General features: G+C 37.8%; 1 protein-coding gene across 1 annotated transcript in view; it reads left to right on the top strand.

Annotated features, from left to right (window-relative positions):
- The first annotated feature begins 3,909 nt into the window (after window positions 1-3,909).
- cdon (cell adhesion associated, oncogene regulated) overlaps window positions 3,910-23,246 on the top strand; it is a 139,693-nt gene continuing 120,356 nt past the window's right edge. The window contains exon 1 of the mRNA XM_031906161.1: window positions 3,910-3,980. The gene's annotated coding sequence lies outside the window, so the exon portion shown is untranslated. The remainder of the gene's footprint in view (window positions 3,981-23,246) is intronic.

Genomic DNA, 23,246 nt, shown 5'->3' with positions numbered 1-23,246 from the left:
CTAAGGGGCACATTTACTAACCCACGAACGGGCCGAATGCGTCCGATTGCGTTTTTTTCGGAATGATCGGTAATTTTGCGATTTTTTCGTCGTATTTACGATTTTTGCGTAAAAACGTGAGTTTTTCAGCATCTTTACGATTTTTGCGTAAAAACGCGAGTTTTTCGGCGTCTTTACGAAAGTTGCGCAAAGTCGCGATTTTTTCATAGCGTTGAAACTTGCGCGAAACGTCGCGCCTTTTAAGTTTTAACGCTATGAAAAAGGCGCGACTTTGCGCACAAGTGTTAACGCTACGAAAAAATCGCAACTTTGCGCAACTTTCGTAAAGACGCCGAAAAACTCGCGTTTTTACGCAAAAAACGTAAAGACGCCGAAAAACTCGCGTTTTTACGCAAAAATCATAAAGACGCCGAAAAAATCGCAAAAAATACGAAAAAGTCGCAAAATGTTCGTTTCCAATCGGAATTTTTCCAATTCGGATTCGAAATCGTGTCTTAGTAAATCAGCCCCTAAGTCTGTCCCGTATGCTAGGCTCACTAGGCTACCCTACACGTAGCGTTGCGCCTTTTAAGTTTTAACGCTACGAAAAAGGCGCGACTTTGCGCACAAGTGTTAACGCTACGAAAAAATCGTGACTTTGCGCAACTTTCGTAAAGACGCCGAAAAACTCGCGTTTTTACGCAAAAATCGTAAAGACGCCGAAAAACTCGAGTTTTTACGCAAAAATCATAAAGACGCCGAAAAAATCGCAAAAAATACGAAAAAGTCGCAAAATGTTCGTTTCCAATCAGAATTTTTCCAATTCGGATTCGAAATCGTGTCTTAGTAAATCAGCCCCTAAGTCTGTCCCGTATGCTAGGCTCACTAGGCTACCCTACACGTAGCGTCGCCCGTGCCCAGCTCATTTGTTAGGACTATTTGTAAAATAGTTATCCCCTAAATTAAAATGTTATGGTTATTTATTGTTTCAATAACATTATCAATTAATTATTTATTCTTATTAATTAATAATTATTAATTATGTTTCACCCATTTACAACATAAAAAATAAGGTGTGGTCTGTATTATTGTAAAAAAATGTTGGGGGTGACTGCGGAGACTTATTCCCTCCCTTCCAACCTTAAGCCCCAATGTAACCATATGACACCAGAAGACACACTGACACCGTTTGTGGGTGGAGTTCGGCCACAGCTTTATTAAAGAATCCAACATCAGAAATAGTCCTTGCCATGTATTTCAAACTTTACCAAACATCACAACAAACTTTTTAGCTGTTTATAACGAATGCCGGCCATTGCGAACGCAGTGGGCATGTGGAAACCATCAAACAACACCAGAGATTAAATGGCCTATCAAACGCCATTTGCTGTGACAGACCAAGTATGTACAAATATATAAATCTTCAAAACAATTTTTTTTTTCATTATTTTCATTTGTTATGTAACAGAGCCTGAAAAGAAAACATAAAACATGTAAATTGACCGAAATCGCAGGCCTATAGGTCACTAGCTAAATGCGCTTAAACAGGGAGGGGGGGGAAGGAGATGCCGCTCCATGTTGCAGGGTGAGCGCTGCTGTGAGAGAGCTGACAGGCAAAAAGGGGAGGGGGTGATTACAGGGTCTTTTCTTTCCCGCCCAATAGCTAGTTAACTCCTCACATGCCGGAGGGAATTGAGCCCCTGTTGGCTCCACAGTCCCTCAGCACTTTCATGATTTATTTCAGCGCTCTCTAGGGTTGTCATAGTGGTTGAGAGGGATATAAGGTAAGGCAAGGCAGGGGTGGGCCTCTGTGGCCTCCCCCATGAGTCATGTCACCTGAAAGCTAGAACTGCAGTGGTTAAAAGCAATGGCTGCCTGACTAATGCTTATACAGGCACTGTCAGGTGACTAACATTGCAGGATATGGCCTCAGTTTGGAACTGACCCTGGGCTACTATACGTCATGGGTGCCATGGATGCTGCTTCCCAAACACTGATTCAGTTCTTCAGCTACTTGTATCTTCGTTACTGTAACTGATGTGTTCCAAAGTACTCAGCCTTTTTTCCCTACTGTGTAATACTATGAAATTACAGCGGACCTGCCACTTTAAAGGATAAGTCTTGTATTAGGAGTTTTTACCACCAATGCCAGACAATCACTAACCATAGGTTGGCAGCTGCCCAGTTAAACACAGGTTAGGCGCCTACATTGAAGAATTCAAAACAGATATATTATAAGAGAATGGGCTAATATAATGAACTAATTCATGAAATACATTAGTGCTGCTAAGTTCCTGTTGGAATTTTGTGTTACAAACTTGGAAGATTGTGGTCGCAGTAAATATCTTATTTTCTTAATTTCATTGCACATTAATAAAAATATTTTGGCACACAATAGTGGAAGTAAGCAATCAATGCATATTTAGTCTATATTTTTAAATGTAATATGCATTTTATTATATTTCTACTTTTCATTACAGAATATAAACCATTTATAGCTATATTACTGAGTTTGTCGCTGATTTCAGGATCTTTATAGATTTTTCGATGATCAAACCAGGATGAGAACATTCTGCTGGTAGAGCTGCTTTATAGCAATAAATTAACTTTGCGTCATACAATGCTGCAAAAAAATGGACCTGCGCTTGTGCCTAAAGCTATAAGTATACCTCCCAACTCTCCAATTTTTGTAGATTAATCCCAAATCATAGACTCCAAAAATAGCTGCTGGGCTTACAGGAAATTGGGGGATTTTGCTTGCATTGTCTGGGCATAGATGGCTGGGTAAAGGAATATGGCATAATTAATCCTACTTTTATGTATTCAAATGTAGTGCTACAACAGAAGTACAACACAAGTATACTAAAAGTTAGAAAATTAAAGTAAACTCCTGTGTGGTTGGTATGGCAACTGCACTTATCCAATTTAGAGCATACACACACATATATATTTCTTAAATCATAGTACCAATTTCAACAAAAAAGGTAAAATGTAACTATATCTATTTTTATGAACACTTAAGCATGTCACAGGTGTGTGAATAAATAAGAGCCCTTGAAACTCTTTGCACAGGGCTGCATTAAAATATATATATCCCATCCTAAAGGATATTTTATAAGAGGACCATATTACGGTGTCTACTACTTCTCAGGTGTTTCCAGAAGGTAAATTCTGTTTTTTTTCCAGGCATTCTATTGTTCCACTAATCCCTAATCCTAAATGGCTTTGTATTATTACCCAGGTGGTGTATAGGATAAAATATATTACAAAATGTCAGCAGCAGCTTTATATAAACAATAAGCCTGATGGTTTCCACAGAAATGTACAATGTGAATGTAATGATATTACCTGATATCCAATATTTCTTTAAAAAAATGCATTCATTGTTAAAAGCTTGAAAAAATTGTAATGCCATATGTAGGGATTAGTAACTAATGTCATATACGTTCATTTAATTTTGCTTAGAACTGGAACTGGGGAACTTTATTAAACAGATTTAAGGTGTTTGCAAGAAGTGCAGTGTTCAGAAGTAATCAGTAGTTGCAGAAAAAGGGGGGGGGGGACTTTCCATCTGAAACATATGTTTTTACCACTATTCTTGTTATCTTGGATATTTCCTGCATTCTTGTTGCCATGGAAATGGCCTCAGTTAGGATGGCCTATTTACTAGGCCTTTAGGACATAAAACAGGCATGTGTTGTCAATTTTGGAAATAAAAAAAGTGTTTTTTTTTTTCTGCAATCGTTTTCTTTTTGCAGAACAAACGAAGACAAGAACCATCCCTTCTGCTCCCTTCCTTCGTCTCTTCGTTTCAAAGCAATACTGTTTTTTTTCCCCCTTCAGAGAAAGTTTTCTTGGCTGCTGAGCAAGAGTCACTGGGCAGAGAGCCACAGCGGAGGGGCTTAACTATGAAGGAAACGATGAGAAAAGTGTCTGGTGCCTGAGAGGAACATTAGACTGGTGAAGCAGTGACGGAGAGAAGCTTTCAGAGCTGGTAGGAGGTAAGTGAAAGATAAAACCACTTGTGAGCCTCTGCTGATTGTGGTCAGTCATTAGTGGGAGCCAATGAACATGCGACAGCGAAAGATCAAAGTGCATAATTAGCTGTCTTCTATTTCAGATAACAGATTCAAACTATGCTTATAAACATGATTTTGATTAATTTATTATGCACAAAATGAATAATCCGGTTTGGGTGAATATTAGCATAATTAAAAGTCAACCTGAGCAATGCTGATTAAAATAAGATAAGCGATTTTGTCATTTTGTTTTTATTTTTCATTTTCTCTATTTATTTTAGAAGAAAAAAATGCAAAAATCACTAGTACTGAGTTGAATGATAATGCTTCTCTCTCAGCTGATCAAAATATCTTTCTCACTGATATCTCAATCAACAGAGATATATAAAAATCAGTCTATCTATCTCTCTATCTATCTATCTATCTATCTATCATCTATCCATCTATTTATATATCTATATCTTAATCAATGTATCTTTCTATCCATCACTATTCATATTGTTTTTTTTATATAAATATACTTAATCACTTAAGCTCAGCACCAATCAATATTATTCATTGCAGCAGTCACTATATTCCAAACACTGAGTGACTGCAAAATCTGTGATTCCTGACAACTTCAACTGCACCCTAAAATCATAATCCCATAGAGAGGAGGCATAAAACTCTGTCCCAACTTTGTAGCCAGTGAAAAACCGTTGTAGCTGCCAGTGCTGTTGTATACCATTGGAAGCAAAGAAATCTGAAGTAGAATGACACTACAATAGTCAACACTACAATGGTTGTCAAATCTGTGTTTCTTACTAGAAGTGTATTGTAGAGAAAAGCATTTGTGTACTTCCTGCGTAACCCTGACAAAACTGTGTTATATGTGTGTCTTGTATTGAGAGCAGATGCAGTGGCAACTGAAGGATATCCTATTTGCAGCCTTCCAGCTGTTGCTAAAGCACAGTACAAACCCAGGTACTAAGAGTTCTCACCAAAACTTGCTGCATATAAAGCAATACCCAGTTTAACCCAAATGTATTAAAGGAAAAATGTGGCAAAATAATAATCAAAAAAGTATGAGGTCTTGGTTCTTTATAAGATATAGCAAGGCATATTATAGCACAGGTTTTTTTACACACATACATATATGTAATCATTGTCCAAAAAGTTCAGTCTCCAATATACCAGTAGAATATCTGGGTGCCAGATAAACAATTCGGTAATTAAAGTATTATAAAAGCAATCGTGGGACTTCAACAAAAAAGTTGTGTAAAGGAGATAACTTTATTGGTTAACTAATATGATAATTATAGCAAGCTTTCAGAACATTTTAGTTCTTTGTCCAAGCTGATTCAATGTTAAAGTGTTGTGTGCTAAAATCCTTTGTACAACTAGTGAGACATCTGTGTGTCATTCCTGATGTGTAAAAATAGTAGGGCAAATAGTCGTGTTTCTACTGTTGTATTAGCAAATTAAAAAGTATAGAAACAAATAATTGTGCCAATATGTTATACTTATATACAGCAGTTGTTCTTCCTAGATGAGTATATTATATATATATACAATACAAATAAACCATAAGAAAGAAGTTTGAAAACATTCTGTTATTATTTGTGTTCTCTTTTTTAAGGAGATAGTAAACAATGTGCAAAAGTCCATACTATATGCTCCTGTAAATAATTATTGCTAATTATGTTTTGGAATTAAAACTCCAATAATATTCATAGTATGTTAATTTGCCCAGCCCCATTAATATATCATTTAAAAAGAAATGAATTCCTTATCTGTTTAACTTTTGAGCTGAATCCTTCCCTTTCTATTAATAATGAAAATAGTCTCTTTGACTTGACTTCTATACAATATTTAATGTTCATTAAGCAACTCATTTTTGTAAAATGAGTGGAACTAAGTTATACCTGGCAGACTTTCATACAGAGATCCCTGGTGTATATTTACTAAAGTGTTCAAGATGCAAAAGTGAGGCATGCAAAACCTAAACCAGATTTATCATAGCAGAGGAATGCCATTGAAAGCAGTGGGGGGCTTTTTTCCTTGTCAAATGACTTGTATTTGCTCGCACTTGTTTTGCTCTGGTTTTGCAGCTAGGAGACTTCACCAAATAATCAATGCAATGTTTGCTCTGCCACTCCCCATTTTCTCAGTGGATCCCGGTTTGAAAAACTTGCAGGTTAAGAATCGCAGCTGTCCCAGTAAATACCATTAGTTAGAGGTTCTTAAGAAGTTTATACATTTACATTGTATCTGCAAAATATGTACATTTTAAGTAAATCTTTACCTCACAGGGCAAGTGTGTTCAGGTTTATGGGGTAATATCATATCAAGTAACTGTATGGAGTCATTCTAAAAATGATATCCCTCCATCTGTCTTTCTACAGATATAACACTACATTCCTGCAAAACCTGTTATTTTAGACTTCCTGGCCATCTTTGTCTAACACTGTTGACTGCAACAGTAGCTGCTGGTGTGCATGTCTTTGTCTGTGTCTTTTTTATAGACAGTGCTGGGAGATTCATAAAAGAACTTAGTTTTGTGCTTGCATTAATACAAGAGTCCCATCCCCCCATTAGACTGAAACCATTCATAGTGAATAATGTCCAGACAGTATGTAATCTAGAAGCAGAAGCATAATGACCAGCTGATCAGCAAACAATTAATCATTGACAATGACCTTTACAAAAAGAAAACATTCTGCTATGGCAATCAACAACCAGCAACAACTTGTTATCTACTCCGAATTCAATTGCAAGCTGAGCATAGAGCTTTTAGGGTGGCATCAATCATTAGACTCAGGATGACAGTCTTTGTTTAATCAAGGACAAGTCATTTAGCTTCCATCTGTTACCTGAAATATGCCCCAAAACAATAGTGTAGTTGGAAATTCCAAAAATGCTGCACAAGTTCTGGAAAGTATGTTAGCATTATTAAAACTTCATAACTTATTTAACTTTAGCTTTAGCTCCTTTATAAAAAATCTTTAGACGAAAATATGGCTGTTGCAGCAAAATAAACCCCTTTTTTAAAATAAACTCATTCAGTCGGGCTTCTGTAAGAGAGGTGAACAAACATTAGTTTGACTTCCAGAAATAAATATATATGTATTTTATTTATGCACACATGCCTGTTTCCTGGATTGAAACCACAATAATCTGCCTCTGTGCACCTTGGGTTCAGTTCCACCCCATCCCCTTAGGATTTAGGACTTTCCAGATAATCTGGGCACAGCCCACTTTAGAGAGCAGAGGGACTTCAAAAGCCAGAATCCATGACTTCACAATGTCACAAGGTGAGGGAGTTGTTGCATTACATCGTGAGCCTTATGGAGGTGGTAAATTGGTCCCAAAGAGCACAGAGATAGACTGTCATGTTCTCCTTTCATTCTGTGGAAGCAGGTATATCTATTTAAAAAATACATTTTTATTTCTTTTTGGAATTGAGTGTTTCCTCACCTTTCTCGTATATGTCCAACTGAGCTCATGTTAAAAACAAGGTTATTTTTTCCTTTTAGGACTGGAGCACAAATAAATCTTAGCCATACACACACATAACCATGCACTCTTGTAGCTGCCACTTCTGCACTTTCTCTTTCTTCTGCTGGGACCTTTTTTGCCCTTACAAAAGAAACCACTGAAAAGTTAGCTGATTATATGGGCAGTATCATGTCTGTAGCATCAGTAATTTACATGTTACAGTGCTTTACAAGTTGCCATTGGCAACATTTTTTCCAAACCTGGTGCAAAAATTTTCCACGACAAAAAAAATCACTGAGTGAGGAAAAATTTGAGGTTGTGTCAAAAAAGTCATCCCTGTTTCATGAATTTTTCATCAGTTTTGTGTATTTGTCAGTGAAACGGGACAGATTCACTCATCACTATGGTCTTTGTGCAGACTATCACTTAAAGGAGCAGCAACACTGAAAAATGAAAGTGTTTTAAAGTAATTACAATATAATGTAAATGTACTGTTACCCTGCACTGGTAAAAGTTGTGTGTTTGCTACAGTAACACTACTAGAGTTTATATAAATAAGTTGCTATGTAGCCATGGGGGCAGCCATTGAAGCTGGTAAAAAGGAGAAAAGGCACAGGTTACATAGCAGATAACATTTAAGCCCTGTAGACTATAATGGGGCTTTATCTGTTATCTGCTAAGTACCCTTTGCTCCTTTGAATGGCTGCCCCCATTGCTAAACAGAAGCTTAGTTTATATAATCTATAGTAGTCTATCTGAGGCAAACACACCAATTGTACCAGTACAGGGCAACAGTACATTATACTGTAATTACCTTTTTACGCTTTTATTTGTTTGGTGTTACTGTTCCTTTAAGAGGTTTAGCAAAAACTCCCTTACATACGTGAGAAAGCTTCAGAAACAATACAGCTGCATGAATGCATTGCATAACAACTAATTCAAGAACATTTCCTTTTTTTTTTATATTGACAATTTTTATTTCCATATCAAAACAATTAACAAACAACAGAAAAATTATAGCCTTTATACAAGTTATTATCTTCATAACTATTAACTCAAGGCCTTGAAACGTTGAAGAAATTATTCCTACACCAATTAAGGTACACTTAGAGAGAGAGAAAGAAAGGAGGAAGGAAGAGAAGGAAGAGAGGGAATAATGAGAAAAAAAAAAGGTTTTCCAACAAGCCCATTTTTTGTGATGATTTCTCAAAGAATTTCTGTTTCTGGCGTCAAAAAAATTCAAACTTTTCAGTTAGATCCAGAAAGTTTACCAATTCTAAAATAGCTGGGATTGAATCTGATTTCCATTGCTGAGCCACTTCCAAGAAATGTACTACCAGTCGTTTTTGAGAGTATTTTAAAAGGTCGAGATCCAGGTTTAAAAGGGCAGTAGACGATGTTTTGAGGACTGGGCATTCCAAAACTTTATTGATTAGTTCAAACACTTGGGTCCAAAAAGGGGCAAGTTTAGGGCAGTCCCACCATATGTGAATATGTGTTCCATCTTGACCGCATCCTCTCCAGCATTCCTTAGATGATGATTGTGGGAAGATTTTATGCAGTCTCGATGGTACTAAGTACCAGTGATACATCAATTTAATGCTGGGTTCTAATAGTCTGGCTAATTAAGTTGTTGCCATGATCGGAGTAAAAGCAGAATTCCAGTCTATTGGATCTATTGATAAATTGAGGTCTTTTTCCCAAGCGTATATATGTGTTCCTGGTGGTTTGGAGGGATGATCATTGATTGCAGCGTAGAAGTGGGATATATGTGCACCTGCCATAGTTAGGGAGGTGATTTTTTGCTGTGTAGAGGAAAGTTGTTTAGGTTTACAGTAAGGATTTGCTTTATGAAAACTTGAAAGTTGCAGGTAGATGAAAAATGACCTGGTGGGTAAAGGCCATTTGGTTCGGAGTGTTTCAAATGTGGGTAGCTGATTGTTAATCAAGATGCTCGTCCACAGGTCTATTCCAGCTTGAGACCAAAAACACTGGTTGAAATTTGGGATGATCCCCTTAAATGCGAGTGGAAATTTAGGGTGAAAGCCAAGGCTTAAAGCAGTGCTGTCCAAACTGGCGGCCCGCGACCCCCCTCTGTGTGGCCCCCCACCTGTTTGTATGCTTTGATGGCTTACCTTTGTGTAAGCTTTAAATGGTATCAGTACTGGCCCCCTGCATGGTTAACACCTCAGATTCAGACTGTATACCCCCTGTATTGTTTAAACTGTTCACACTTTTTAATCCCTGCATTGTTCACCCCCTGCAGTGTTCACACCTCAGGCTCAGGCTGTTATCACCCACATTGTTCACCTGTTCACACCTCATACTGTAGGAGCAGTAGAAACCCACAAATAAACCCTACACACTATAAAAAGAACATATACTGTGGTGGTACTGCAATTAAAACGTTTTTTAATATATAGTTATTGTGCAGACTGTGGGAGCAGTGCCATCATTGTGTCACTGTAGGCTGCCTGTGTGTGCCATACACACAGGCAGCATAGGACAGGCAGAGTATGGCACACACAGGCAGCATAGGGCAGGCAGAGTATGGCACACACCGGCAGGGTAGGGCAGGCAGAGCATTAATTTAGGCCTGGAATGTAGGAAATAGTTTTAAGTCTTAGCTTTGGCGGTATCCAGATGAGTTCGTCCAGGTGAAGAGAAGGTGGTGTGGTTATATCCTTTTCTTGAAGCACCCTCTGAAGTTGAGTTGTTGTGGTAAAAATGCGTTGAAAGTTTAGATGAGATGCTTGATAATATTTTTTAAAGTTAGGGAACCCCAGCCCTCCTTGTAGTTTGCCTTTTGAGAGTGATGCAATCGGTATTCTGGATTTCTTGGCTTTCCAGATATATTTTGAGATTGATTTTTTCAATAAAGAAAAATATTTGTTTGAGTTCTTGATCGGAATTGTACGGAATAGGTAAAGGGTTTTAGGTAGTATCATAGTCTTTATAGCGGATAGTCTTCCCATCCATGAAATTTCTTTATAGGCCCAGGTTTTAAAATTTTGCTCCAGTTTTCCTAACATGGATTTGAAATTAGTGTTGTAGAGGCTAGTTACTGAGAATCCAACCTTTATACCTAAATATGAAGTAATAGACTGCTGCCACATGAACTTATAAGATGCTTTCAACTCTCTTAAATGATTTTGGGAAATCCATATTGGGAGGGCCTCAGTTTTGGTTGTATTAATTTTGACAACCATTCTCCGATGAGATCTCAGAGAATTATGAGAGTAATTGGTACAATGCTTGAAGTGAGTTAGTTGGTTTGGAAAAGTTAAGATTATGTCATCTGCAAATAGGGATAATTTATATGAATTTTTACCTATCAAAAAACCAGAAATTTGGGGATGTTGGCATATTGCTTCTGCTAAAGGTTCCATGAGCAAAACAAAAATTAGGGGTGAAAGGGGCCAACTTTGTTGGGTACCATTTGTAAGTGTGAATCTAGGAGAGTTTTGGCAATTGGTTGGTATTACTGCAGAAGGGAATTTATATAGTGTGAGAATGTGATCTAAGAATGTACCTGAGAAACCAAACTTTTTGTAAATAAAGCCACGAGACCCTATCAAAAGCTTTTTCTGCATCTAAAGCGACCAAGAGACAGGGGGATCTTGTCTGGTTAGCTTGAATAGCAATATTGATTACCTTTCTTGTGCCTGTCTGGTTGGGACAAATCCGACCTGATCATTAGAAATCAAAGATTTTAAAATAGGGTTTAATCGATTTGCCAAAATTTTAGCATATATCTTTATATCTGAATTGAGCAGAGATATTGGATGGTAGTTTTCCACTCAGGTAGGGTCTTTATTAGGCTTTGGGATAGTTGTTATGGTAGCTTGGAAAAGTTCTTTTCTGGGTGACTGAGAAGTATGCAGGGAATTGAATAGTTTAGTTAACATAGGAGCTAAAGAGACAAGTTTTTATAGAAGTTATTTGAAAAACCATCTGGTCCTGGGACATTATTATTTTTAAGTGATTTAATTGTAGAGGTCCCTTCTGCTTGTGTTATAGGGGCATTAAGGTGTTCTATTTGGTTTTCTGAGAGTGAAGGCAAGGATATTTTAGTGAGAAAATTTATGATATTATTTGAATCTGGTTGGCGGGTTGCGGGATCATCTTTTAGGTTGTATAGCTTAGTATATTAATTCGCAAATTCTTGTGCTATATGTTTTGGGTTAGATACCATATTTCCTTCAGCCGTTTTGATAGACAGGATTCTGTTTTCTGCCCTTGCATCTCTCAGTTTAGTGGCCAGCAGTCTGCTATTTTTATTGTCCTCAACATAATACCGTTGTTTAGTCAACAAAATTTGAAACGTCCCTTTTTCCATATTTACAGCATTGATTTCTGTGTTTAGGAATGCCACTTTTTGAGCCAGTGCCTCAGTCAGGTGCAGCTTATGTTGCTTTGAAGCTACAGTTAGTTGTGCAAATAAGTCTGCTGCCTTGGACTTTCTTTTTTTTTGTTTCGCTTACAGCCAAAGCTATTAAATGGCCTCTAATAAAAGCCTTATATGTACACCAAAGTAGATCCTCAGAAATATCTGAGGTAGAATTTAGTTCAAAATATTCTGTAGTTAATTTAGTTATTTTTTTCTGCATGTTGTTGAGTAATAGTGTATTGTTCAGTCTCCAGTTAACAGACGGGCAAGGAATCTGGATGAAATCTAAAAAGTAAAAAGTGAGGCATGGTCCGACCAAGTGGCAATTCCTATGTAAGACTTAACCGTTTGGAATAGTGTGTTTTTGTCTGCAAGAACTAAATCAATCCTAGAATAAGTAGAATGCACATGAGGAAAAAAAGGTATAATCGTGTTCAGTGGGGTGCCCTGCTCTCCAAACATCATATAGCTCATATTGTTTTATGGTTTTAAAAAAAGGTCTTAGACAAGGAAGTGGCTGACCTTAAGGTATTACCTTTCGGAATGGGGGTTTTATCTATCAGGGGGTCCGGAGCGAGATTGAAATCTCCCATAATTAAAAGTTTGACCCCAGTTTCTTGGCTCACTTTCTTGAGTACCTTATTTATAAACGTCATTTGGTGGGAGTTTGGGGCATACAAGGTTTACTAAAATATATATATGAGAAAAAACTTCTAGTTTAATTATTAGAAATCTGCCTTTACTATCTGCCTGGGAGTCAATGATTTTAATAGGTAGGGAATTCCTAAAAAGAACTGCTACACCATTTTTTTTTGACGGGAGCATTGGCATATATGGTCTTATTGAAATTTTTTGAGCGTAATTTTGGATGGTCTTTACCAGCTAGGTGGGTTTCTTGTACTATATATATATATATACTATATATGCATAATATATCTATTTTAGTATCTTGTGCCCAGTTTAGCAGTAATTTCCTTTTTTGCGCACTATTCAGTATTCACTATTCAGGCCCTTAACATTGAGTGAAGAAACATTTAATTGCATATTATCCCAGTTACTTTGTAAAAAAAAAAAAAAAAGAAGAACATTTCCTCTTTTAACTGTTTAAGTGTCAACATCACACACATGATTGCCAATTACAATGCACATTATTCTCTTCCCATGTATGCATATTGTAATCACAGAATTGTTGAACAGAGATAAATCAGCTCCAAATATGCCCTTATGATGGATGCAGGAATGTATGCAGGAGATTCTGGAAACCACATGCACTATGGTTGACCTATGCAGACCATAGCTGTAATGCCAACTATGGATGACAGAGCACTCATTTTTTTTAATTTTTTTTATGATACCCTGTGGCTGCACAATACACCAAGTACCTTACTTTTGAGAAAAGAAATGTTAATAAATAATATTAAGAACTAGAAACAAAATGCCACATTTAAGCTAAAATATATAACATTTTAGGAAACTTAAAAAGAAAGATTACAGTAAGAGATCAGATTTTTACCTCAGACATACTAAATACTTAATGATAAATGGCTAAAACTCTTGCTAATTTTTTCATAAACGTGACTACAAATTTTTTTATATAGTTGACTGGTGTTTTATTATGTGCATCATGTTAAACTCTGCTCAGTAAAGTGGCCCAATGAATAGAGCTTGCACTGAACTTACTTTAACCAATGTTTTTATTCAGTAAATACTTATGGTTTTTGATCATTCTTTCACCAAGCAGAACAGTATCTAAAATTGAACCTTTGCTACCGCAAGCAACTAATCTCCCCAAGAAGCCTTTCCATTAACAATGAAGGGAATCAGCGGTGGAAAGTCCTATGCATTGCTTCAGTTTTCCTAAGGGCAGTGGCACGCAGGGAGATTATTCGCCCACAATAAATCTTCACTATTGTGGGGGTCTAATCTCCCTGGCAGAGGACAGGATGAAGGCACCTATACATGCCTTTCCCTTATGTTTGACAGTACTTTATTGATGAGGGGTGGACTGGGAGAGGCACATAAGCTTTTCCTATCTCATCCACTATACCCGCAGGCACATGGTGATAAGAAGTCCTGTCCTTGTCACCTGCTTATAGTATCCGAGGTTACACCTCAGTGTTAGGTTAATGAGAACTAAGGGCCTATTTTGCACCCCTTAGGGCTATGACAGACAAGGAGATGCGATTAGTCACCTGCGATAAATCTCCTCTACTGCAGGCGACTAATCTCCTCTAAATGAGTTCCCCCTGGCGATAATGTAAATCACCAGTGGGAAAACGTACACATTGCTTCATCTTTCCAAAGTCAAGCTTCAGCTTTCCGAAGTTTTCTCACACAGTAACTTCAGGAGACTTTGGAAAGACGAAGTGATGCACATGTTTTCCTACTGACGATTTACATTATTGCTAGTGGGAAAACATTTAGAGGAGATTAGTTGCCCACAGTAGAGAAGGTTTATCATGGACAACTAAACTCTTTGTCATTGCTCTTAGAGCTGTAGTACTTGCTGGGGCTTTTGTAACATTTTTTATTTAGTCAATATGAGTATTTGTCAAGGATGCAATAATTACATCCTTGAAACATTGGATACATGGGTTTAAATGCAGTAAAGTTTTGTGTGGGTTTAATTGGTTCTACTATATACTGTATGTGTGTACACCCATAATCACTTTTTTATATTTTTCTGTGGCTTAGCAAATTTTTCACCGCAGCGAAACAGGGCAGTTTTGCTCATCACTAGTCATTATTAAACACAAATGCAGAAGATTTTTGTTAAAGAAGCCATAAAAAATATGTGTCCGCTTGTTACTAATTGTCTGTAAATTACACTAGTATTTCAGGGCAGTTTGCACCTATTAACGGACACGCTCACAAGTGATAATTTTACATTGTGCCTGGATATTACTTGTTCAGTATTGCAGTGCACACAAACCTATGAATCATACAAAAATTATTTGGACAAGGCTACTCAAAATGCGTATATGTCTGAAAGACTGGAAACAAACAGGTATCTAATGAATGCTGTTTTACCCAATATGCAGGGCAACCTATAACAGGCAAGTGCTAATTTATAGACCTGTGCAAAGTTTGCCTCCTTTTTTGCAATACCCAATTAGTGTGATGTTTAACAAATGTGCAAGGGGCACATTTCGTTTTTCAAGCACAGGGGACAAGGTGGCTAAGGGTTTTGTGAGGAAGATTTGAATTTACATTTATTAGCATTTGTAAAATAACATCAATTACACACAATATTTCAGCAATCAAAACTGACATACAATATAGATTTTATTGAATACAAGTTACATTTACCCTCTTGATTTTGTTCACCTTCCCCTTTGGAAATATAGCCTTAACAGCCTGTTGTATATGCAGAACAACTTACGTTTCCAAATGCAAAGACTTTGAATCTATGGGGCAATCATCAGCAAAGTTGCTTGTGGTTTGTCAGAGTTAATGCACTTTAGTAAACAAAGCAGCACAATCATTTTCCCCAGGCTCAGAGCAGAGAAATAGTGTGAAAGGATTAACCATGAGTACAATAATTCTCTCTGACAGTATAAAATAAACAGTGAGTGCAGTGCTTAGCTCCGTTATGCATATCTGTCTGTTCAAATATAACTGAATAACACCAAGTGCTCGATAAGTAACGCTAAATAAAGGGGTAAAAGTAGCACATTGAAAAAGTCTATGTCATCTAACTTAAACTGTGTGGCAAATTATTGCACAAAGCCCAGTTTAGTGTTAAAAATAGTGTAGCATAAATGTTAGGTCAAACTCTAACCTGCTTCTGGCTAAAATTATGTTTAACGCAATGCAGTGAGGGATGTTAACTCGTAAAGTTTTTTAACTACCCATATTTGTAAAGGTGGCCAAATGAGCAGATCTTTTCCCAATATGGCCATCTTAAGGTGGGGGATATTACATTGATCTGATCGTTTGACCCTCAGGCCAAATCATTCAGATTGGTCAGATCTTTTATCGGCCCATGTATGGTAACCATAACACATGTTCTTCCTCTTGCATAGGATATATTATTGGGATAGTGTACAACCACACAGCCTTCGAGCAAGGCAAAAGCCATGTTGAAACTTTTACATTGCATATGGACCTCCATAGGTACCTCTGGTAAAATAATGTACTGCAGTATTAAAATACTTTGCTACAGGATAGAGTCCTGCTGTCAGGATACTCAGATTAATAGCTCACAAAGAAAATGTACTACTAAAGCAAACCAGACGTGCCTCACTGCATGGGACAATTGCCATGTTGGCAAGATATGTTGGTAGGATGCTATGTAAGGGTTTTCATGTTATGGAAAAACAGATCACATCTGTAAGCACTTTTCTCTATTGTTGAGAGCGGGCAATTGCTATATACTACAAGTCAGCATTCCATGATTATCAAAATTGTGAGTGATTTTAACTAGTTTTTAAATCCCCCACAAAAAAAGTCCCTTGGTTTATCCCGAAATGCAGCACAAAAAAATTATTTAACATTGGGTTCATTCAGCTGCTATTCACCAATCAGGGCTGCCATCAGAAATCACAGGGCCCCTCGCAACCAAATTTTCTGGGCCCCTCTCCTCCCACGCCCTGCCCCCCAATGCTCCCTCCCATTAGTATAAAGGACACACAGACATTGGTAGCCAGGGCCTCCTAAAACATTGGTAGCCAGGGCCTCCCTAAAACATTGGTAGCCAGCTCCCCCCCAGAGCATACTCCAGCTATCCCTTTAGAGTCTTTCCCAGCATCCTCAAGCTCCCCCCCAGCTTCCACCAGAATCCTCCAGCTCCCCCCCAGCAACTTCCTGTGGCTCCCCGCTGCATCTGCACAGCTCCCCCCCATCATTCTCCTGCGGTTCCCCCAGTAACTTCCTCCAACTCCCTCCCCCCCAGAGACTTCCTCCAGCTCCCCCCCCTCCCATCGACTTCCTCCGGCTCCCCTCAGCTTCCCCCCCACCCCTGCGGCATCCTCCAGCACCCCTGCGGCATCCTCCGGCATCCTCCAGCTCCCTCACCAGAGACTGCCGCCATCTGCATCCTCTTGATATGTGCCTGGCTCCCTGCCGCATCTGTAAATTTTATAAGGTTGCACCCCGTGCGTACGGACGCATGGGGCGCAACTAATCAAATTTCACGCTGGCCACGAATGGCAGGGCCCGTAGTTCTTTAAAGGGGGCCCGAGCTAAAAAAAATTGTATCAGGGCCGGGCCCCCTTAAAAGCGACCATCGTCCGGGCCCGGGACAGCTGTCCCCCCTGTGCCCCCCTGATGGTGGCCCTGTCACCAATACACACTAATCTATACACACATGGCGTATTAAGTTGCAGGTTTGCTGTAATATGGTTAAGATGCAAAGTATGGGGTGCACAGATATAAGCAAGCTATGGATTATGGACTCCAGGGTTCACTTTGCAGGTGTCACCTAGACACAACTGACTTGCACCTAATCACATGCTAACGCCACTTCTAAAGTGACACAGTTCTAACCCACAATGAAAATGCAGCCACAACTTGTGAGTAATTTACCAGTGCAGAAGCAAATTAGTGTCCCTAATGGGGATCAAGACAGATGCCATTACAATTTTGCTTTGTAAATGAGCCTTTTTGGCTATAAAACCCGGTAGCTTTATATGTAAAGGTACTTAGTTTAACATAAGTATCTGTAGAAAATATGAATTTAAAAAAAAAAAAGTTTTGCATACAATTAGGATTTCCTTTATGCATACATTATTTATACTGTCAAATATAATTATGAAAACTTGATGAGTTTGAAAGCTGAGCAATTTAACCTTTTACATTTAAATTATAAGAGACACTGCAAACATGAAAAAATCCTAGCAATAAATACAGGCTATTCCCTAGCAACTACATTGGGTTTCATCAGGTTTTCATGGTGTGGCTAAAGCATAGGTCTTTCAGCTAGAAAGTCTGTTTGGTAAGATTAAATGAAACTGGATATGGGCACGTTTTTAAGAAAACATGTCATGAGAAAAGAAATAAGGGACGAAAATATAGCGTCAGGACTGAAAAATGGACACATAATGGTATTAGAGATTTAATGCAGTCAGCCTAAACATAAGCACGGTGTCGTCAGCATTTGGCATATCCAGTAGCAAGTCAAATGGATTTCCCTGCCAGCTGAAAGCTACAGAAATGTACTGGATGAAACCGAGACTTCTAAGAAATTTCTTAAGATTGATAGGCAGTTGTTGGATGAGACAGTCAAACTTATTCATGTTTTACATTTATCATGTCCTAACAGATTCTGATGTAAAATGTTTATTCCCAAACATTTGACATTACAGGAGTCATATTTAATTTCTAAGGCGAATGCCACACAGGGCACCAAAATCTGCTCCGTATGCCTGCACCCAGGCAGACACAGTGGCTCCAGAGGTACAGACACATGAGAAAGCTGATGCGATTGCTGGCCTGCATTTATCTGCAGGTCAAGAATCAGCCCCATGTGGCATTAGCCTAAAGGTTTTTAGGTAAGTAACTAATTTATTTTGAAGTAGTTGTCAAATTGTGTGGTTTAAATAAATTGCCAGCAAACAAAGTCTAGAACTCTTACGCATGATTAAGTAGTCTAAGTGAGTTGTAGTTCAGGGGGCTCCTCAAACAGTAGTAGGGTTTTGCCACTCCCAATGGAATAGTACTGTGTTGTAAATAGTGCTGTGCTATGCACTAATAAACAGAATTTTTGACTGAAAGGCTCTCCAGTGGACTGTTTAAATAAACTGCATAAGGCTGTTCCTGGTTCCTTCTGAGGGAATCAGGGAATTTGCTCCACAGTGTGGGGGGGGGGGCATTAGTTCTGGAGTCCCCTAATGTCAATAGGAACATGATTTTGTAATGAAAAAAGGGGTGCTCTGTAGAATAATGTGAAAGTGTAAAGAGGGTGTTTGTATGCAAGTACATTTAATGAATATGCACACAAAAGCATCCATCTGAGCAGACTTGTATTTGTGTTTGTACATAAACCCTTTTACATACATTTTACAGTGATTCTAAGGGGCTGATTTACTAACCCACGAATCCGACCCGAATTGGAAAAGTTCCGACTTGAAAACGAACATTTTGCGACTTTTTCGTATGTTTTGCGATTTTTTCGGATTCTTTACAAACTTTTCGTTACCAATACGATTTTTGCGTAAAAACGCGAGTTTTTCGTATCCATTACGAAAGTTGCGTAAAATCTGGCGATTTTTTGTAGCGTTAAAACTTGCGCAAAAAGTTGCGCTTTTTTCGTAGCGTTAAAACTTACGCGAAACTTTGCACCTTTTAAGTTTTAACGCTACGAAAAATGCGCAACTTTTCGCGTAAGTTTTAACGCTACGAAAAATGCGCAACTTTTTACGCAACTTTCGTAATGGATACGAAAAACTCGCGTTTTTACGCAAAAATCGTATTGGTAACGAAAAATTCGTAAAGAATCCGAAAAAATCGCAAAACATACGAAAAAATCGCAAAATACCGATCATTACGAAAAAAACGCAATCGGACTCATTTCGACCCGTTCGTGGGTAAGTAAATCAGCCCCTAAGAGTTGGCTTGTCAAGAGAACTGTATGTGTTCTTAGGACACAGCAGGATCTATTTTAGAATGTCTTGTCTTTCACATAAGTACACATGTAGAAATGCAATTAACGTTTACTCCTTTCTGTGCCCTAGTTGTCAAACTTGCCTTATGCACTAAATACACTGAAGATTTATGTAATTATAGTAATCTACTCCAGTATTCCATAAACATAAACCAGGATGTTTATCAGATTGGAATTACATATTTTCTCCTACCATCTTCCTCTAAAAAACATTCACCCCACCGTAACAACCAGGGGCCTTATTATAGGGGAAAACTCCTGCCCTGATTTATATTAAAATTTGCCTTGGATATTTGGCATGTTAAACTTTACATACTGGACCTCATTTACCATTTCCCTAAATGTATTAAAGTCAAACAATTCAACTACAGATCTCATTATTCATTCATGCTTGGCAAATATGAATACTTTTTACCAGCTTCTGTTAATAAGATGGCAGTGAGAAAGTTGAAAAGATGTCATAGTCCATGTCATGATAATGCTTAAAGGGATTCTGTCATGTTTTTTATGGTGTACTTTTTATTTCTAATTTACACTGTTTACATAGCAAATAATTCACTTTACCATTTAAAATTTTATTCTTGAACCAATATTGGTGTGTAGGCAGCCATCTCAGTGCACTGTGAATTAGTAATCAGGGGAGCACTTACCTGACAGCTCAGTGTGTGCTACACGTACTGCTGGCATCCAGACAGCATATCAATCCGCCCAACATGAAAAAATATACCAAATCACTGCTGTATAAAAATCAATGTTTATTTCAGTCCTTAAAAAACCATATTATGCATGTATTAGAACCAGGACCATACGCTTGACGCATTTTGTGGCGTCACGCCACTTTCTCAAAAGCTGCATGGACTGCACCCCTAGGAGGTGCTTTTTATACAAACCAAAGAACTCCTCCCATCACATATTAATCACAATTAATTAAGATACATATATCAAATAAAATCAACAACAAAATTATAAATTACACACATAAGAAAATTCTTTTAGAAAAATCAGCTATTGATAATCAACAGACTTTTAAGTGAGAAAAGCGGAGCTATTTACAGAGTCTGAGTCTGAGCTTTCAGAAGGAGCCAGCGCTGCACATTAGTACTGCTTTCACTAACCTATTGATTCTCCTACTTCCATGTAACTGGAAGAGTCCCAAGCCTGACTTGGATTTGTTACTGAGGGGGGAGGGAAGAGGGTGGTATCACTCCAACTTGCAACACAGCAGTAAAGTGTGACTGAAGTTTATCAGTTATGTCTGTCACGTGGCACCCTGGGAATTTAAAATATGGCTAGCCCCATGTGAAATTTCAAATTCCCATGACAATATTCCTTAAATATTTCCTACACACAGCGCTGGATTTCACTGTAGGGTGGCCTCATTCTCCCCCCCAAACCCAAGCATCCTTTCCGCTCACATACGGAGCACTAGGGACTGGATGCGCTGAAGTTTTCTGTCCCAGTGCTCTATGGGAGCAAATTTTACGTGCGGCGGGGCGGCATGCCGACCCTAAATTTATGCCTCGACACAAATCCAGGCCAGCCAACACGTGGAGACAGGTTTACTAAAACTTTTCATTTTCTTTTAAAATTTTTAAAATTACAAACTAATTTCCCCAAGTTTCTAAAATCTCAACAAAATGCACAATAACCATGACTTTTTCGTACTGATGCACAGAAGCCAGCGTCAAAAAATAGAAAACCTCTAAAAATTCTAAGCAAAGAAAGATCTTCTAATTGTAAAAGGGACATCTGCCATTGCCATTTACATGATCTTGACAGGTTTTAGCTGGAGTATTTTCCGATTCGGAATTGTAGCAATGTAGTCACATAATAAATCTCAGAATAGTTACTACTTCTTTTTTCAACAAAAGTTTTAGCACAAAAAACATGAATCATAAAAAAAATATAAACATTAGTAAATATCCCCCCATAAAGAAACAAGGTAATATATATATAATATAAGTTGCAACATTTGCTCCACTTCTAGTAATACATAGCAAGCAATTGATGTTTGCTTTCTAACAGGTGACCAATTAATACGGTATAATAATGCTAAGGGTTGTAGCTATGAAAACAGGCTGACATTGTTTTATTTAGTGCTGGCTGGTCTATACTTTATATTTTAGTTATTCTGGTAGTTAGGATTCCAGGTGCAAATTCTTTGTACTGACAATTTAATGTACTTTGCACATGCTAAAATTATCACCTGACCTTGATGAAAACAACAGATTGTACAAACTAGTGAGCTGAAGCAAAAATGCAGTCACCACGTGTTTTCCTTCTTCTATGATTCTCAAGGACCAGAAAATCCTAATTCAATAATCTTTAATAAATGGTGCAGATTTGTGGCAAAAGTTGCACGACTGCAACTAAGGTTGGGCTTAATAAATGAGCCCTTATTTTTGGTAAAAAAAAAAATGACTATATAGTCTTTCTCAGTTTTTTTTTCTTTCAAGAGTAACTCAAATACCCAGCATGAGGTGAACAGCAGCTGTAGTGCAGGCGGAACTACTTGCAGTCATTGTTATCACTGGGAGTCTGTCAATTTATGGCGTGTAAGTTTGGTAAGTTCTTGGCAGCTGGATACTTACTGGGTCACTGAGATTATGATGAGGAAAATCATAATGATCCAAGAGCACCTTGAGTGATTGGTCTAGAGGAGTAAGGAAAATTATACAATATCCAAGGCTATTGTGATACTAATATCTACAGTTAGTATTACTGGTTGTATATATAGTTTATGTATGTGAGTGTATAGATTGGTAAGTATAGGTTGTGTGCTGGGTTTACTCGGATGGGTTGAACTTGATGGGCAATGGTCTTTTTTCAACCCTATGTAACTATATACATATATATATATATATATATATATATGCCAAGTATTCATTCATATTGCCCTTTTACATCTTTTACCTTGAGCCACCATTTTGTGATGCTCCCCCAGAGATTATCTGACAGGAAACAATGCAGCTCTAACTGTAACAGGAAGATTCCTGGGAACAAAAGGTAGAACTTCTTCCATTAATTGGCTGATGTGACCTAACATGTATGTGTGCCCTTGGTTTGTCTGTATCCCTTAGTAATATGTAATTACATCTTGTATTTAGGATTACCTATTAGGATAACAATAGCACATACTACTGAAATAGTATATTTTTATGAAAATGGTTTATTTACATGAAGTAGGTCTTACATTGTTTGGGGGTATAGTTTTCCTTTAATTAAACTGACTCTGTGCGAACAGTAAATTGCAGTATGCAAGCCTATCTAAAGAAATACACCATAACCTGAGTGTGCTGTTATTATAGCAATGCAGATGAAGCTGAATCTGACATAAAAAGTGCAATCTAAATTGGTACAATTGCTCTTTATACCATAATGCGTTGGTCAGTAAATATACAGTAATGCTGCACTGTATTTCTGATAATTTTTTTAGCCAAAATCAGATTTTTGCAGATAGTTACTGTGATTGTTAAAGAATGGTAATTCTATGTGACACCTCCATTTAAGCATGGTATCTATCTAGTCTATCTAGACTAGAAGCTCATAAGTATATAAACTTGCGTGTTCTCTTTATAAACTGTGTGACCTTAACTTCCCCCTTTTTAAGTGAAAGCAAAAAGGACCTAAACAAATGATCAACTTTCCAGATCTCATGTGCTGGAAGAATTCTGACATTAAAGATGAATATCATCCCACGCCTGTTAAACAGTTTCCAAACACTCCCTTTTCGAGATTTCAGCTTAGAAATGAAAATAACTCAAACAACTTTTTATTG

Source organism: Xenopus tropicalis, chromosome 7, assembly GCF_000004195.4.
Source record: "Xenopus tropicalis strain Nigerian chromosome 7, UCB_Xtro_10.0, whole genome shotgun sequence".
Classification (NCBI taxonomy): Eukaryota; Metazoa; Chordata; class Amphibia; order Anura; family Pipidae; genus Xenopus; species Xenopus tropicalis.
This window is presented reverse-complemented; position numbering and strand designations above follow the sequence as displayed.